Below are 19,471 nucleotides of genomic sequence, written 5' to 3' on the forward strand. Positions count from 1 at the left end.
GGGGCAGGGGGAGTGGGACGGGGGAGGGAAGCTCCAGCAGACTCGCTGCTAGTGCAGAGCTTAATGAGGAGGATCCATCTCATGACCCTGAGACCATGACCTGAGCTGAAACCAAGAGTCAGGATGCTTAACTGAGTCACCCAGGTGCCCCTCTTATGATAAGAACTTTTAAGATCTACTCTTTTAGCAACTTTCAATGAACAATACATTATTAACTAAAGTAACTATGCTGTACATTACATTCCATGACTTATTTATTTTACAACTGGAGGTTTATACCTTTTGACCACCTTCACCTGTTTCACCCACTCTTCCTTTCCCTTTAAACAAAAGCTTTATCATCAGCAGAAATCAGATATTTTCTTTTTTAAAAAAGATTTTATTTATTTATTTATGAGAGAGAGTGAGAATGGCAGGGGGAGGGGAAAGGGCAGAGGAAGAGGGAGACACAGGGCTCCTGGGATCATGACTTGAGCTGAAGGCAGACACTTCACCAGCTGAGCCACCCAGACACCCCAAGAAATCAGATATATTCATATTATAGTTGCATACATGAGAAAATATTACTTAAGTTCATCACTAGCTCAGTATTACAGTAGTCATCATACTTAGTACTAAAGCTCGCTATTTAAGGTCTTAAATGAGCCCACATAAGACTGTATCCCATACCTCATACACATTAGGTTGGCTCTTATCAAAAACAATAACAATAAACCTGCTTGAGGGCACAGCCCTTGTTCCTAGATAGATAAGAATGGCCCCTGGAAAATCAGTTTTACTCAAGGGTTATACTTTTCAAACAATTTTTTATAAAAAGAGTTTATTATGTATTTATTCATTCATGAATAAATATTTATTCATGAGAGACACAGAGAGAAAGACAGAGACACAGGCAGAGGGGAGGACCCTGGGACTGCGACCTGAGCCAAAGGCCCAGCTCAGGTCCCTTTAAATTAGAGAGATGCACAGAGTGGGTGAAAGAGCAAACATTTTCACAGGAAGTAAACTTGGGTTCAAATCTGAGCATTGCCATTTATGAGCTGTGTGACTCGACTCTGCACCACCCCACCCCCATCCCCACCCCGGGGTTTGCGTTTCCCCATCTGTAAAAGCTAAACAGCAATATCCACCTCACCACGTATATAAAACACCCGGTCCCTACAACCAGCTCGATACAGTCGAGTTTCAAGAAAGGGCATCCAAGTGCTTTTTGGTCTGTGGATCCACTCTCCTAGGAATTTCATGGTCCTAGGCCAGCAAAATGGGTCTGATTTTATACCTGCCTGGTGGTAGTGAGAATTGAAAGAGGAAATAGAATCAAAGTCTTTGTATCCTGCAAAAGCTGTTTAAAAGCCACTGTTGTCATTTGGTGTTTGGTTGCCATTGCCACCATGCCACCTTCTGGGGAGCCTCTCATGATCCAGAACAGCCAGTTCCCACAGTGGATTTGCTGACTGCCTTGGGCCTTCTGTTGGTGGTCCACCCAGGCTCCCAAATGTGGGGGGCACAGCACACAGTGCATCAGTGCATGTGCCGGAGGCTCCAGCTTCTCTTCCATTGAGGCCAAAGGATGGGCTGTGGTCAACACATGTTGAATGTTTCTCAGACAGGCTCAGTGACTTAGTGTTATTAATAATGCAGAATAAGAGTATAATGCCCTACATTTGTGCTTTCAAGGTTGAAAAGCTTTTTCTTTAGTATTATTGAATTCTTATAGCAACCTTATGAGGTTAATCTTATCCCTATGATATTATTCCCATTTACCGATGTAGAAACTGTGGCAAAGAAGGGTTAAGCAACTTACCCAGGTCATAGGATTTCTTTTTCCTGTTCGGGTTTCTGATTATAAGAGCCTCTGTGGTTGGATTGGGGTAGGCAGTAAAAGAACAACGACTGTGAAAATCACCCAGAGACCGTGTCTGGTCCCTAAGTGAGGGTGTTCCAGTTCTTCCAAAAGCATCCCTGGTCTAAAGCTAAACGAGACATGAAATGGGGCTGGTGGGGAGGCCAAGGACTACGTGAGAGATGAGGCTGGGGGTCAGAGGCATGGTCAGAGAAAGTCCTCGGTGGCCTCGCACAGGTGCCACCATGTCTGCTTCAGCAAGCCAGAGTGATGTCCCAGCATCTTGCAGTGGTGTCCTTGACCCTGTGAGGCCAGTATCCTCACCACCTGTCTCCTGGAACCGTGGGCAGAGGGGAGACATCAATTCAGCCCAGCTGAACAGGGTGGTTTGGGCATATATGGAGGACTACAACTGGCCTTTAGTAAGTGAGCCAAAAGACGCCCCCATCATTTTGCAGGAGATTGTAGGAGACTGTCTTAAGATGAGTTGTCCCGCAGCCTGTGCAATTGTCAAATGTCCAGCTTGTGCAGTCATTCCTGGAGGTGAAAAGCCTGCTTTTACTATAACCCAATAAAATTATTTTTGCGTGGTTTTATAGTACATTAAATTTTCCCAAGAATGCAACCAATACATAAATTAGGATGGTACTTCAACAGGGTTCATGATTTAGTTAAAATTTGTCCCCGACAGAAATGCTGCTGGTGGTTTTGGAATCCCAGAGCCACCCACCTGCACCCCTCTTTGTTACTGGTGTAACTGGCACAGGGGTGCATTCACAGGTGCAGCTGTGCTTTATTAGGGCTTCTAGGAGGGTCATGCCTAGACATCTGCATATGGCGATACAGTCACTTCCTTTCTGTTGGAGTTCAGTTGTTGACCTTTAAAAATGCTGGGCATGCATATATCATACCTTTTCCTTTCATTTTAGGATAGTAGAGGAGCATTATGAAATATTTGAAATTGGAGATGTTGCATTTGAGAAGGTTGAGAATCCCTGCTCTGAGCAAATGGTAGTTTCCTTTTTTTCCTAAGAATCAGAGTATTTCAGGGTTCGAAGAGACCTTGATGTCACCCAGTCCCACCCTGCCTCTAACCAGTGCTCAAATCTATGCAGTTGGAGTGAGGAGGCAGGGCCTTCACACCCTCTGCCTGCTTTCTTCCTCCTGTGATGTGACCTCTGTGAGGTCCCAAGATGGGACAGAGCAGGAGATGGGCCTGGAGGATGAAGAACTCAGACTCAGTGAGCCTTATGGGTCTTGGCATGAGGGACTGTAGATGCTAGGGTCCAAGAGCCATTTCAGATGTCCCCTTAAAGCTCTGGCCACTTACTCAGTGGGAAAGCTTGGACCTGTGTCCTTGTAGAAATACTCTACTTGAAAAGGCTCAGTCTGTAACCGAGATGCATCAAGCTAGTAAACAAGGACAGCGCATCTCAGAACGTGTCCTGGCGTTGGAGTTCTGAGTGACACTGTGGGCATCTGCTTGTCATGAATGAAACACAGCGCTGGTTGGAAATCAGCAAATAGACGCACTGAGGTCAGCATGGAACTCAAGAGCACCTGAGTGAAGATGCCTACTCTTGGTAGTGTATTCTGGAGGCAAGGGTCTGTGGCTCCCTATTCTAGGTTACAGGGGTGGTCAGAAGGTGTGCCTTAGCCAAGGCCAGCCCCAGCATTTCTGCTGATTGAATATCCTCAACGCTGCCTTGACAAGAGAGAGATGGGAAGAGCAGATCACTGGGGTAAACCCCACCTTCAGCATTTTGACCTGGTTGCTTTGCTGCACACTGCTACCGCCCTCCCTCCTTGCCCCATCCTTCCTCCCCATCGCCCCCTCTTCCTCATGAGTTTGTGACTCCCTTGTCCTGTCCTATGCCCTGTGCCCTTTCTGCTGGGGGCTGGACAGCCTTACTCCACCTACTTCCCGCCTGCCCCCCTGGGCTGACACAGAGCCCTCTGTCTTCCTGTGGAATGCAGTAGCAATCCTGAGCATGGTGTTGGACAAGGAGTCCAGCTCCCCCTATAAACTTTTTATAGCTTAGGAAAATAAACATGTGGTTTAAGGTCTTTGCATAGGCAGTGCTCACAGAGTTTGAGCTTGCTTTACAGAACTACGAAAGAAAATATTGGTAGAGCTAATAAATTTCTGAGCCAGCCAAGGGACAGTAGTCCAGAAATCTCAGGGAGGCTTTGATGGTTTAGGAGATAAAAAGAGGAGTTACCTTTGCAGCTGTCATGCTGCTCAGAATGTGCCTGCCTGAGTGATGCGGCCAGCCTCCCGAGTTCCCTGGGGATAGGCGTTTCCCTGCTGCTGGAGGGCCCTTGGAGATCACTTTCCAGATGAGGAAGCAGGATCCAGAGAGAGAAAGTGGAGGAAGTGATGCTGGGTCACACAGCTCGTTAGAGCTGGGGACCAGGGTACCGTTCCCTCAAATGGCTCTCAGGCATCTGCTGTGTGCTGGTGGTGGGGGTGGGGGGAAGCAGGGAGCCTACTGGGTGTGTGTGTGCATGAAGCAGGCAGTGGGGAGGGCTTCAGGGGCCATTTCTGAGTTTGCTTTCTGGGTTTGTGGGGAAGCAGAGACTTTGGGAGGAGGGAGAGTGACTAGAAGGTTTCAAGTTGGAGCACTTGGTAGTAGCAATAAAAATAATAATAAGCATCGCTCTTGCTACCATCTATTAAGTATTTACTCTGTGCCAGGATCTGAAGTCACTCCACTGAATCCTTATAGCTCTGAGAGGCCAGGATGGCAATCCTATTTTGTAGCTGAGGAAAACAGCAAGCCACTTCCCCACAGTCACCTGGCTGGAAAATGGCAGAGCCTGGAGTCAGACCCAGGCTACCTGACCCCCCATGCTGTGCACCTGCTCAGACAGCCTGGGGATCAGGTGATGGGAAAGGTAAGGAGAGCTGTAGGTCAGGTGAGTTTGAGAACCCCATGGGACTGTCAGGTAGGAGATGGGCATCCAAGTGGGGCATGTGGATTTGGAGGTCATGTGCTGGGTAGATATTACAGCCAAGGGGACACCTGGGCGGCTCAGCAGTTGAGCATCTGCCTTCGGCTCAGGTCCTGATCCCAGGGTCCTGGGATCGAGTCCCTCATCGGGTTCCCTGCAGGGAGCCTACTTCTCCCTCTACCTGTGTCTCTGCCTGTCTCTGTGTCTCTCATGAATAAATAAATACAATCTTTAAAAAATAAAAAAAAAAATAAAGCCAGGGACATCTGGTGTGTAGAGGGGGGTGTTGGTGAATCAGGTGAAAGCCTGGAACACAGTAGTGGTTAGGGCAGGCCAGAGCTCTTAGGGCACTGAAGGGGGCTCTGGCCTTGCTTGCTGCTGAGTAGAGGCCATACCACAGGGGCTATCACTACTCAGAGTGTCATGGCTCTTGAGGTTGACACTATTGCTCTCCAGTGAGGAAAAGGCTCTCCCCATGGCCAAGAAGGACATGAGATGACATGCACAGGTCTGTCTGCTGCTGTGCATTCTAGAGGGATGCATTCTTTCTAGACCAGTCCAGCAGTATCTGAATCACAACCTCCAAATTGAGCATGCTTCTTGGGTCCAGCATTTCCTCTTTTAGGAATTAATTCTGAGGACATTATCAGGGACAGGTATGAGGATATTCATCACAGCATTATTTTTAATTGTGAAAAAAAATCACAAATCATATAAGCATTTCACTATAAGGGATCAGCCAAACAATGAAATACATGTAGCCAATAAGATCAAATTATAAAATAATATTTATGACCAACAATTTTGACATATTGTTAAATTTTAAGTGACAGTCTATGAATAGTAGGACTACCTCAAGATAATTTCTTATAAAGAATGGGCATGTATCCATATTTCAGTGCCCATGCCGCATGGTTAGTAGGCTTCTCTTTGGGTAGTGGGATTGTGGGGGTGAGTTCTCTCTTTCTTAGATATTGCAAGTTTTGTTTCTTTTTACATGGAGTGTATATATATATATATGTACATATATATATATATAGTATTTTGAAAAAAGTTCTTACTGTAAGGATTCATCATAAGTAATATTAGTGAGGCTCAGTCGGTTAAGTGTCTGCCTTCGGCTGAGGTCATGATCCCAGGATCCTAGGAATGAGCTCCGTGTTGGGCTCCCTGCTCAGCGGAAGTCAGCTTCTCCCTCTCTCCCTCTGCCCCAATCTCCTCCCCGCTACCTCTCTCTTTCTCAAATAAATAAATAAAACCTTAAAAAAAGAGTAATATTAGCAAATGCTTACCTGGTCCTTATTTCATTCCAGGTGCTATTCTGAGTACTTCACAGGGATTACAGAATTGAAGTCCCAAGAGAACTCAGGTGAGGGAACAGTGGCTCAGAAAGGTCGAGCTAGTTGCCCAGGCTCACAGAGCTGGTATGTGACAGCGCTGGGACCTGAAGCCAAGCCACCTGCCAGCAGGGTCCATGCTCTTCACCACTGCCTGACACCATCACTCCCCCGTGAGACAAAGTTGGTCCCCATGGCCCACAAGGATGTAGAGGACATATAGTTGTCACTGCTGGTAGCAGGCATTGCCTTGGTACCCCTCGATCCCCTGAGTGCTCTGCAATGGCGATGTTTAGGCACTGTGTTCAGTGAATGACTGAATGAATGAAATAAAGAATGAATGCACACATGCAAATGACAGGCCCCAATCAAGCTCCAGAATCTGAAAAGAAATCCTCACATGCTTTTTGCTAGATGTGAGTATGACCAAGATGAGACTCCTGGAACCTTCCTCCTAACCTGAGAGTGGGTAGTTTGTCTTCCTCACTTCCTCTAGGAAATGTCTTTGATTGCTGGGAAACCTGCCCTGTCTTCCAGCATCCTGAGAGAACGGAGGGTGGCTTAGAGTTTCATGGCTCTGTCCCCTCCATGGGGGTTCACCAGCTGTGATAGAATTTTGCCTTGGTGCTCTCCAATGGACGATGTCTCCTAGAATTCACACTTTGATGGGTTCCTCCCTCATTACCTCTGGCGTTGGCTTTCTTTGGCTGTTGGGTTCTTAGCAAGTGCGATGCAAGCAAAGGCTTCATATGTGTTTGCACATCAGGCTTGTCTTCTCAGGATGATCTCTCTTGGAGGCAGCCGCCGCACTATAAGGAAGTCCAGGCTAAATCACTGAATAATACGAAGCCATGGGAGAGAGGCTCTGCTGGGGAAGAGGCCATTTGGACATTCCAACCCCAGCCAAGCTCCCAGTTGATTGCAGCTGCTGAGTGAGCCCAGCCAACCTCCCAGCTGACCCAGTCAACCCACAGATTTGGGAGAAAAAATATATTGTCATTGTTTTAAGGCCACTAAGGTGTGCGTGGTTTGTTTTGCAGCCATAGGTAATTGAAGTACTGGTCTTACTTTCCTGGATGGCTCTTGGAAACAAAAGCACACACACTTATTAAGCACCCACTATGTGCCCAGCACCGTGGGCTAGTAATGAAAGGTCTCTGATTAAGAATTGGGAACCTGGGGAAATGAGACTGGTGTGAGCCTGAAGAGGCATTCCGGGCTCAGCCTGCTGCCCGGTGAGGAAACACAGTAGATTTCCTTGCTGGTTCACTAACAGGGATGCTGCTATAGCTGATGTATTTGGTAAACAGGGGTATCTTGACCTTTTATTTCATTATAACAACAGCCTTTGACTCCTCTGAACCCCTGTGTTACATGATACTCAGGTGGCAGGACAAATGGTTCTCCATGAACTTAAAAAGGAACCATCTGCATGGGCCTTGGGAACAAAGCAGAGATGAGATGGGGAATTGAGTGGTGCGCTCATTCGTGTGTGGACCACGGCACCATCTTTGCTTTCTTGGGGGCATGAGGGGGATTGGCTTGTGTTTCCTCTTAGCTCTGCCTGCAACTGGCCTATCCAGAGCTTCATGAACATGCAGCTGCTCCAGGAAGACCCACAGCCTACAACATCAGAGCTAGAGAGACTCGGGCATCACCTGACATGATGTCCTCACTGTAGAGAGGAGGAAACTGAGGCCCAGAGATGGAAAGGGCTCACAGGAGGGCTCACAGGGTTTCTTAACTCCTCCATCACCTGCTGCTAACCAGAGCTTAGCTCCCCAGCTCCCATGGGTTCCCTTTTCCTGACCAGCTTCCCACCTAGCATCCCACCCTCCACCCAGGACTGGCTTTGGTGGCCAGGCCAAGCTGGGCTGCAGGGGACAGCTTCAAACAGGGACTGAGAAAGTCCAGCCAGTTGAAGCAAAGGGAGATACATTAACCTCCACTTTCAAACAATGCACATGAAGCTCCCTGTGTCGTAGAGATACAACTCCACTTCAAACAAATCATTTAAAGGCATTCTGAAGTGTCTGAAGTGAGTCCTTTTAGAAAGCAGCTAGCCCATCATTTTGCTCTCTTTCTTAGCATGATTTTTTTTCTGGGAGCTGCTTGCAGGGAGCCCATGGTGTGCCTGCACCCTTGAGGGAACGCCAACTGTGCTTGCTTGGAATCCTATGCATTTCCAGGTGTCCTATTTCCCACCCGGCCCGAAAGGGGGTCACTTCTTTCTTTGCTTCCCAATTTCCTGCCTGGGACCAAGTGAGGAAAGCCAGGACTGCGGGAAGTTCTGTGAATCAAAGATACATCTGGAATACTCTGGAGAGCCTGGGAGGCTAGTCAAGCCGAGGAGTCATCATTGCACAAAGTGGGAATGCAGGCTTGCAGGGCAGGGGGTTTCTCAAGGCCTGGGGCTGCAGGCGTTGTGCCAGTAGGAGACTCCGATGAGGCTCCGGCTGGAGGACTGGATGAGTCAGGCCCTGAGGTGTTTTCCTCACATGGTTTTGGTTCTCAGGTCAGGATCTTGGCGCCCAAGGGGAAAGCCTGGTCCAGGCCGCGGGGAAAGCCTAAGTGGCTGCAGCATCGTGCTTGGATCGGGTGTGGCTAGGGGGGTGCGTGGCTGCCAATAAGTGATTTACAGCATGTTCTCTCATGTTTTACATTCTCATCTTTTCATGTTGCAGCCCAATCTCCAGTAATGGGATCTGCAGAGGCGTCAGCCCTCCAAGCTGCTGCCTGGAGGAGGGGCCCAAACGGGGAAGCCTGCCCAGTCGTGGCCACTTGGCCATGATTTTCACTGTGGCTCGGTCATGTCTTCAAATTCTGCATCCTAGAAGATGCAGAATTTTAAGTTCATGGAGAACAAATTTGTCCTTTTTCATGACCCCGTTGCTCACCGTGCCTTCCTCCCTGCTTCCTGCACATACTCAGCCTCCTAGGGTCTCGTCTGAACCCACAACCATTCTGGGCTAGGGGTTTGAGAACTCGGGTGCCCCGTGAGACCCAGGTAGGAGCCTCTTCTCGGCCTCCCACACATCACATAAAGCCCCCAGATGAATCCTCTACCACTCGCTGCCCATCCGAGCATTCTCAGAACCTTTCAACTGGCAGGAATGTAAAGGACACACAGCCTCAGTGGAAAACAGTTCTGTGGATCCTCAAACATATAATTATTATATGGCCCAGGAATTCCACTCCCAGGGGCATGAGAGTTGAAAGCAGGGACTCAACAAACACTCGTATACACATGTTCATAGCAGCATTATTTACGATAGCCAAAGGTGGAGAAAAGTGTCCATCGACAGATAAATGGATAAACAAATATCCATACAATAGAATATTATTCAGTCATAAAAAGGAATGAAGTACTGCTAGATGCTACCACATGGGTGAGCCTCGAAAACATGGTGCTAAGTGAAGGATGCCAGGCACTAAGGCCACATGGTGCATGACATTCATATGAAATGTCCAGAATAGGTAAATCCATAGAGACAGAAGGAGATCAGTGATGGCTGGGGGCAGGGGGAATAGAAAGGGCCTGCTTGGTAGGTACGAGATTCCATTTTGGGGTGATAGAAGTGTTGTGGAACTGGCCAGAAAGAGTAGATGCACAACACTGTGAATGTAGCAAATGGCACTGAATGTGTATACCTCCAAACAGTCAATTTTGCATTATGTGAATCTTCCCTTTAAACTTTCATTTTTAATTTCAATTAAAAAACAAAAAAACAAAAAACCTTTTTCCCCTGTTGCCTACAAATCCCCACAGGACCCTAGCACACAAATACGTCATTCATACCCACAACTGCTTGCCCAGAACTCCAGATTCAGGATGTGAGGTGGTTGGTGAGGTTGTCAAGGCTGGAAATTTGGTATTGGCCTGTTGTGGGGCCGGAACTGTGGGCCACAAGGACCTACTCTTAGCCGAGGGTGCACGAGAGGCTGCCCAGGGCAGGTGCCGCCCCTTCCAGCCTCTCTTCTGGCCCCTAGTCCCCAGGCATGCGCGCAGGGACTACAGTCCTGGGCAGGATTCACAGGGTGTGATAGTGGAGGCTGAGAATCCTTTGTGGCCAACTGGGGATTGTTGTGAGGCTTGGATTTTCAAGGTGGGCTTCCCAACTCAACTGTTGGGCCCCATAATCCCCTAGCATCACTTGCAAACCTTTGCTAGTCACTCTTGACTGCCCCAGAGTCACTCCTACCTCCATATGCTGTGCCCCCCAACCCAGTAGGGTCCTTTCCTCTGCTTTCCTTTAGGGCGCACCCCCTCTTCCTCGAAGACCACCCCCCTACTCCAGCCACCAGGAACACTGTCTCCCCGAACTCCTGAAGTTGCTGTCTGGGACTCTGACTTCGTCTTTACCTGAGCATGGATGTAGGTCGGTCATATGGAGTCGCCATTTGGTAGTCCAAAAACTCCAGTATCTGCCACACTTCACATTTACTCTTGGTGAAAATTAGTGGCATCTAATGCACTTACTTTATCTTTTGTGCTTGATCAGTATTTCATAAATAACAGTTGCTCTTTGAACACAGATCGCTACCTCAAGTCTGACACGATGGCTATCACCTTGGGCTTGTCAGACAGGTGATTTGACTTAGGCCTGCCCCAGGACTGAGGGAGGTAGCGTCTTCAGCAGGAAATATTTGCCTGCCGGGGTGTGATAACAAAGGAGATGAAGCAGGGAGGCTGCCTGGAGTTGGGGATGTGGACAGTGGGGCATGCCAGAGGCACCCCAATCCTACCCTGGGATAAGCCTCTCTCAGCAGGGCCCCCAGTCTTCCAGGCCAGGCTTTCTCCCAAGAAGAAAAATATTATTTTCCAGGAGGGTTGAGAGCAGAGGGCTCTGTCCTCGCTTATCCTAAGCTGCTCTAGGACATCCTCACGTTTCTCTCTTCAGATTCTTATCTATGCTTCCCATGACTTTAGGCTTCGGGTTTTTTTTTTTTTTTTTTTTAGGCTTCAGGTTTGGAGAAGTAAGCCCTCAGCATAAAAACAAGCAGGGAGGCAGGTGGGGCCTGGCAGGAGATGGCATATCTGGAGCATTGAAAGAAGACAATCCCCTGGGTATCTTTTCTGTTGTGGTGGTTTTGAAATTGTTTTTCTATTTAGAAGGACAGTCTTTTGGTTTCACTTGAAAATAATGTTGTGGATCCATCTCATCAGGAGAAGGTTAAAATGGGCAGCTCTGCCCCTCTTTGGCTCCAATGTTGGGGCCAAGGGGATTTGGAGCAGGAGAGAGGAGAATAAGCAGGTAGGAAGGGACAGAGAATGTCAACCAGGCATGGTGGCCATCACTAAGGCACTGGGAGAGAAGGCCACGAGGGTGCAGAGCACAGGAGATGCGTTGGCTCAAGAGGAGGGAGACTGAGAACAAAGAAAGTGAATACCCACATGTGGAGAAAAAGGAAAAGGATGGGGGGGGGGAGGGAGAAGAGCCCAGAAGGAGGCCTAACCCCCTCCATCCCCCTCCTCTGCCCTTCCAGACACTGACGTTCTCCGGGCTTCCCTCTCACATATGGGCCTAATTCAGGTAGAGTGAAATCTTGCATTGCTCTGGTTAAAAATTATTGCTTCGGATAATGAAACCTTTGTCATTGGAAACTCCAAAAGAAAAAAAAAGCCCTTCAAGCCGTGACTTATGGGCAGTGTGGTGATGGAAATGAATTCATCATTCCATTTTCCCGCATCGAACAGGAGGACAAGCTTGATTCATAACTGGGCCATGTGTGGCTGGTCCCTGCGGGCAGGGTGGCGGCTGGGCCTGCTGAGGAGCCGGCAGGGGAAGCTCCCAGGACGACCGGTGGGGGTGTGGGGAGTGATAAGCATCTCCTTGGCATGCTCTGGCCTCAGGTTTTCCTGAGGATTTGCCTGAGCTGTCAAAACATTTCAGGACTGTGCAGAGACTGTCTGCTTCTACAGAGAAAATCCCATAATAGCTCTATGAAACGAGCTGCTTTTTCTTCAAACCCTAAACCTCACACCCACATAAAAATCTCCCAGACAAAGCAATCTGACCTTAATGGGTGCGCAAGATGGCAGTGAATCTCTCCCTGACTGTGGCACTTCCCATCCGAGAAGGACAACGAGCCTCCCATTTCCTATTTCATTGCCATCCTTGCTTGCCTCTGGGCAGTTCAAGGGAATGAGTGGCTGGATCTGTTTGATAGAAGATAAATTTAACTGTGGCCCAGTGGTGGCAAGCGTGTTGCCACAGGACCAGGAGCCTCCTTGGGGTCCAGATCTGGGTCTGGGCCCTCTCCTCAGGCCTCCATGCTTGGCTCTGATGATGGGCTCTGCATGCCTTGGCATTTCATGGAAAGGGTTGGCCATGTGGAACCATTTCCCTGATGTTGTCATGGGGCAGAGTTATTTGTGTTTCCCTGAAGCCTCGAGGTAGGTGCTCAGAAGAGGAGGTGGCAGGGCTGGGAGGAATCCCTGGGCAGATTCAGCAGGAAGGGCTTCACAGGGGTGGCATCCAAGTCTGCTCAGCCTGCATGGAGGCCCCCAGGTAGGGCTGCCCACTCTATGATGCCGGTTGGGTGACATCTCATTGACGTGTGATTTCCCCTGCAACAATTTTTTTCACAGGGAAATGGGATTGTTGAGGTGGTTGTGGTTATAGAGAAAGGGATGTTGGGATGGACAAAGATGGCCTTTGCTGCTGTTCAGAGTCTGCTCCCTTCATTCAGTCCTTTACCAAATGTGTGGTGAGCACCTGCTATGTGTGAGCACTGATCTGGACCCTGGGGGTTTGGGAAGAATGGGACAGACGTGGCCTACCCTCTCATGCTATGGGAGGGACAGATGATAAATAATAAATGAATGAACAGATGGAGTACCTAGAAGAAAATATGGTAGGGTGAGGCGGTAGAGAAGATGTGAGGGGCCTTCTTTGAATTGGGAGTTCAGGGAAGCCTCTCCAAGGTAGAAGAGCCACTTGAACTGGTCCCAAAGATGAGACAGGACCTGCTATATTGAAATCCAGGGGAGAGTCCCCGAGGTGGGAAAGGAAGACCCAATTTACCAACAACCCCCGGCAGCTGAATATTTTCCTAGAGCCAACATGGCAGACGCTGGACCCTGGCCTGCCGAAGACACCTCGCTCGGGCTGGGAGTCAGCAACCAAGACATAACTTGGGCATATCTGCCCAAGGAACCAAGGGCCCAGGACAGAGCCCAGGGTGCCTCATCTCCTTTTGGCTCAGGCAATGTGGAGAACAGGAACAATCTTAGAACTTGGAGGTGACCATGCCTGATTTGAGTCCTGTTTACTAGCCTAGGGCACTGAGCAAGTCATTCTACCTTGGTGAATCTTGGATTCCTTAACTGTGAGTTCTGAGAGGATGACTACTCTCAGACTCATTGTGTGGATTAGAAATGACATATGGAAACACTTAAGCACAGCTCCCAGCTCTTGGGAATTGGTGCTTGGGATTGGGGAGCTCTTAGAACCTCCCCAACCCTCTTGGGCCTACCTGCTTTTCACTTTCCTGTCTCTCTCCACCCTGAATCCTATAGCTAGGGAACCAAGGCCCAGCCTTCTGAACCAGCCCCTCACCCCACACCCTGGCCTTGTGGTCATGGCCCAGCTACCCACCATCATTCTCTAGGTCTCAAGATTGCCTGTGTTCTTGGGACTGCAGACACCATTGTTCCTAGAACTACAATTAGCCAGAGGCACCCTTTCCAGACCCCCTCCCATGCAGACCTTCTCCCAGAACCACCTGTTCCTCCTACTGCAGACCTCTCCTGTAGGCCAAGGCCTCAGCCAAGCCTTGAGTCAACCCAGGAAGAAATGAACTTGTGAAGATAAATCTGAGTGGGATCCCAGCTCTGCTTCTTCCCAGCTATGGGACTTTGACTAAGTTTCTTAGTCAAACATCTGGGCCTTAGTCAACATCTGGGCCCAATGTTCTCATCCCTAAAGAATGGTACTTTCAGAGACGGGAAAGTACTGTCACAACCTTATCAGTTTCACTTAGGAAAGGAACAATCTTAGTCCTTTAGCAGAGAGAGGGCTGGAGCCACATGGACCTGCAGCTGACAGGGAGGAAACAGCCTAAGGACCTCTTAAGAACTTCAAAGTCAACTGTTTATTTTCTCAGCGGTGTGGAGTGAGATGGATGCTACTGCCCCTGAATCTTCAGAAAATTCCCAACACCCATCTTCTATGCCTGATTGGATGCAGAAGCCTGGGGAGTCTGGGAAAGAGGTCAACCCAGTTCTGGGTCCATGCTGGGGAGCCATCATAAAAAGAGCAATGAAACAGAGAGGAGGTTAACTTAGCCTGGAATCAGGTCAGAGGAGGCCAGAATGAATGTGAGTCTCCAAAAATTCCCGGAAGTCTTGGGGTGGGCACTAGACATGCCATGCGAGGGGCTTCATGCCTATCAGGGGTCCATCTGTTTTCCTGGGGCTCCCGGCGCTGATCCTGCTGGGGCTATGGCTGGGCAGACACCCCTGCACCATGGCCTTCCTCACCTGGCCTGGTCCAGATGCTGGAGTTCTGGTGATTTCTGCAAGGGAGAGCAGCATGGGCAGCTTCCTCCGAGTGTGGGGATGCCTGGATGCCTGGCTGGTGCTTTAATGGCTTCTGACAGCCCAGTGCCCCCACTGCAGCCTGGGACTGTCAGACCAAGCCTCAGAAAACAAACAGCACACACTGAAACGATTTCTGCTCATTTCTGCTCTGAGTGCTGGCACGCTCTGCGGACTGGCCGGTTATCGGAGTGAGCAAGAGCTGCCAAGGAATTCCCTCCTGTCCAAGTGTTTGGGAGCAGGGTCCTTGAGAGGTGGTGGGGAGGGGCATGCAGCCAGCTTCTGAGAGCAGGTCGAGTCACCCCACCCCTAATGCATTTTTGGGGCTCCCCCTCCACCTCAAGGTGGGAAGGCTGGGGTGCAGCACCTCTTCAACACAGAAATCCTGGTTATAGGCTCGGGGCTATGACAGAAGCCAGATGTTCAAGCCTATCCTTGGTCATCCTGGTGGCCACTGAGCCACCTGGAGCGATTTCATTTGGTGAGATTTCCTATGTGACCTGATGTGGGGGCAGGAGAGGGGTGGAAAGTTTGACCCAGAAGACAGAAAGAGACAAGCAGACCGCTCTTGGCACAGAAGAGACATCAAACCACATTATTTGCTTTCAATCAAATTAAGTCTGGCCCTGAGCTCCCACAGCCACTTGTGGGGCCCTTCTCCAGGGATGACACAAGCGCCAGGGAGCTTATGGGGCAGAAAGACAGGGGGACGTTCACCTTCAGCTCCTCTTGGTGGTGGCCCAGAGCAGGGGGCTCTCACACTGGGGTCGGCTGGGACCCCTGCCCCATCTATGGTCACCAACTTGTTCCGGCTTGTCCAAGGCTTTCCCAGGCTAAACACTGAAAATGCTTTGTCCCGGGAACCCCTCTGGTTCTGGGAAAACTGGGATGGAAGTGGCTCCCCTCTTCCCGCTTCATATCACTTAGGCGCCTCTGAGGCCATTTCCCTGGGAGGTCCTGTCCCCTCCCTGGGTGGGAGTGGAGGGTGTGTGTGTGCTGCAGGCCCTAGGACTTGGGAGACTCCACAGGCTCCTCTGCATGGGGTCCCACCTTCCTGTCTTGGCCCTCCCTCCCATTGCATGATCCCCTTAGTCTTCTCCAGCTTCTGGAAGGTGAAGGGCAGGAAGATGGGTTGATCAGAGCAGCCTTTACTGGCAGCCTGCAGCATGAGCCTCCAGGGAGGAGGTTTCTGACTTCCAACAGAGAGGGACACACATAGCACACTAATACCTCCTTGACGTTCCCTGCACTGGTCCCCCTGGAAATCACTTCAAATGGCTCACATGTGGGGGAGTTCCAGCAAGTTTGTGTTGTCACAGAAGGTTTTTGCTGGGACTCAGGAGCACAGCTCCTTGAGCCCCGCTGTAAAAATGTAATGCCAGGGGACTTCGGCCCCCATCCCTCAACATTTTCACCTGCAAATGGTGCTTGCACGCTTCAGAAAGGCCATCTTTCTCCACCAGAAGTTTTCTCCCAAGGACATGATACTTCACATTTTCTGAAGCTCAAGGCCAGGAGCCTGCAAACTTCTGTGTTTGCTGCTGATTACAGAACTAGTCCACGATTTAAGACCGTTCTGGGCAAGGTGTAAAAGCCAGACTGCAGATGATGATGCTTGCTGGTAGGGTAGCACCACCGCTGGTAAGGACCCACAGACGTTGGGCGGGGGGGGGGGGGGGGGGGGGGGGGGGGGGGGGGGGGTAGTGGAGGTGGCCATAGTTGGGCCTGGGCCCAGCCTGGAGATTGCCTGTTGCACTGACTGCAGACAGAAGTAGGGGGAAAAGAAAGGACGGGGGAGTGTTTAAAGCACTTAAGAGAACAAATAGCTTTTAAGTACTTTAGATATGTCGTTTACATGTAACCAAATGATGTGCTAATTCCACTTCATTCTTCATCATTGCACCAAAGGAAGCACCAGGGCATTCTTCTTGCCAGTAGCCTGTGTCAGGTTACTCTCTGTCCTCAGAAGGAATAAACAGTAATTTTTCAGACATTGTTTGATTTCTTTAGGAACAGTCTGTAATTGAGAGTTTTTATACATTTATTTCCAGTTAGCTCACATGCAGTAGGCCCGTGAGAATTGCCATCCAGATCCCTTCAGGTCCCACCTGGTTTCCAGTGCCAGGGGCAGGGTGAGGGGGAACATGGCTGGGAGATGCAGCGATGCTACCCTCAAGAGGTTAAGGACAGGGACGCCTGGGTGGCTGGGTGGTTGAGCGTCTGCCTTAGGCTCAGGGCGTGATCCTGGGACCAGGATCGAGTCCAGTATCAGGCCCCCTGCATGGAGCCTACTTCTCCCTCTGCCTGTGTCTCTGCCTCTCTCTGCATGTGTCTCTCATGAATAAATAAATAAAATCTTAAAAAAAAAAAAAGAGGTTAGGGACATTTCTGAACATCTCTGGGTTCCTGACTCAAGGGCCTCCAGTGTGTTACCTAAGAAATGGCGTGGGTCTTCTATGAGTTCCTCAGTTGGAAGAACACAGATCATGCTTTCCCACAGAGGGAATGGTCTTCCTTTTATTTTTCAGAACTCACCTCTGCAGCCTTGTCCAGCAGAACCTCTCATACTAGGCTCGTGGGGGGGTGGGTGCACGTCCTGGCTCACTCTCCCTGGGTCATGGCTTTATGTGGCCTGGTACCTTGGCTTGTGGCCTGTGGGAATAGGCCCCTCATTCAGGCTTCCTTTTCTCTTCTTCCACTTCCTTCTGGCCAAAGCTGTCCTTCTCTGCACCTTCTCTAAATTAAATTAATTCTCTAAATTAACCTATTTTGGAGGGCTGGCCTGGCCTCCAGAGCCAGATGAAACTCACTTGACACAAATGTCACTTACTGGGATTTCTAATTCTCCTTCCAGGCACATGGGAGGATTACGTCTTCCTGCAACAACATTTTCCTTTACCCTTCCACCTCATACCTGTTCGTATTGTATGTTAGCACTCCTTGGCACTTTTCTGACTGTATTCTAGTGGTTTCTGCATGTCTCCCCTCCACCCAGGCTCAAAGTCCCTGGCTTGAGGGATTGATTAGAGGAAGGATAGATCAATGATGGGTGGATGGATGGCTGATGGATACATGAATAGAAGAATGAAAGGATGGATGGGTTCAGATGGAGCTGGTCTAACTGAAGAGCTGACTCTTGTCCCCTGACTTCTCTCTGATGCCTCTGTATTAGGCACATTCTATAGCCACCCTGCTTTAGAAGGGCCAGATAACATTCTTGAGCAGATGGACCTCTCAGTTTGGGCCTCTGAACATCCTCCTGCAAGGGCCCCCACCACCCAAACTCCTGTATCCCATATTTCTCTTTTCCATTTCATGCTGTCACTGATTTACTAGAAATCTGGGCAATTCCAGGAAGCCTTGAATTGGTTTTCTCTCCATAGTTGCTTAGAATAGGATGGGTAAGTCTTTTAGGTTGGACTAGGATGTTTGTATGCAATTTTAAATGTTTCATTTGCTTCTGAACATAATTTGAAGCAACTTACTAGAAGAGTATGTTCCACAGTAGATGTTAGAATAAAGAACAAAACGTTGAGAGCTCCTTGGGACCCTGGTGGGATAGTTTCAGCTAGGGCTAGTTCTCGGCTAAATTGTGAAGGCAAAATCATGGTCTTCGTTTCTATTCTTGACATCCTTCTCTCACTTATACCTTGTGTCCTCCCCTCACCCAGCCTGGGTACTGGAAAGAACACTGGACTGGAAGCCAGGCTGTATAAGCTCATCCAGGATCTGCCAGGAATCAGTTGGGTCTGTTACTGCATTTTCCTTAGTCTTGGTCTCCTCTGGAAGAGTCCAGGATCACAAGTGATGCCCTCCAATGCCTTGGCCATGTCTAGAGCTCTAAAATTTTGCGACTCACATACAGGAGTAACATTTTTATTTCAAATTAAATATCATGTACGATTGAATAGGTAATACAATCCTATGGTTCAGTACATAATACTATGGAAAAATATATAATAAGAAGTCTCATCCTATCCCACCTCCATATCCATCTTCCCCATCAAGAACTGTGAAGGGTCGGGCACCTGGGGAGGCTCAGCAGTTGAGCATCTGCCTTTGGCTCAGGGCATGATCCCCGGGGATGGAGTCCCTCATCGGGCTCCCCATGGGGAGCTTGCTTCTCTCTCTGCCTATGTCTCTGCCTGTCTCTGAGTCTCTCATGAATAAGTAAAGAAAATCTTAAAAAAAAAAAAACCCTACTTGCAAGCTAATGAGTAAGTGTCACTTTGTCATGGATACTGGCAGAAGATGGGTGACAGGGGAGAGACAAAGGACTTTGTTATTCATGGCACAGCAGGCAGCATGAGCTTGATGCTCTTACATGGGTTCTCCAAGTCCCCTGACTTTTTTTCTACAAAAAATTATTTTTAAAAGATTTTATTATTTATTTGAGAGAGAGAGAGCCCACACACACAAATGGGGAGGAAGAGAAGAAGCAGATTCCCCGCTCAGCAGGAAGCCCTACGCAGCTGATCCCAGGACCTTGAGATCATGACCTGAGCGTAACTGAGTGAGCTACCCAGGTGGCCCAAATGTTATTTTTTTTTAATGTTGAAGTGTAGCGAACATAGTTTTAGATGACATTAACAAATGTTTTTAAATTTTGTCTTAGGGGAGCCTGGGTGGCTCAGGGGTTGAGCATGTGCCTTCAACTCAGGGTATGATCCCGAGGTCCTGCATCAGGCTCCCCACAGGGAGCCTGCTTCTCCCTCTGCCTATGTCTCTGCCACTCTCTGTGTCTCATGAATAAATAAACGGAATCTTTAAAAAAATAAATTTTATCTTAAATTC

At 49.0% G+C, this 19,471-nt stretch overlaps 1 protein-coding gene across 1 annotated transcript in view; it reads right to left on the reverse strand.

Annotated features, from left to right (window-relative positions):
• SUPT3H (SPT3 homolog, SAGA and STAGA complex component) overlaps window positions 1–19,471 on the reverse strand; it is a 605,022-nt gene that overhangs the window by 1,383 nt on the left and 584,168 nt on the right. The gene's annotated exons all lie outside the window — the stretch shown is intronic.

The sequence above is a fragment of the Canis lupus genome, chromosome 12 (assembly GCF_003254725.2).
Source record: "Canis lupus dingo isolate Sandy chromosome 12, ASM325472v2, whole genome shotgun sequence".
Taxonomy (NCBI): Eukaryota; Metazoa; Chordata; class Mammalia; order Carnivora; family Canidae; genus Canis; species Canis lupus.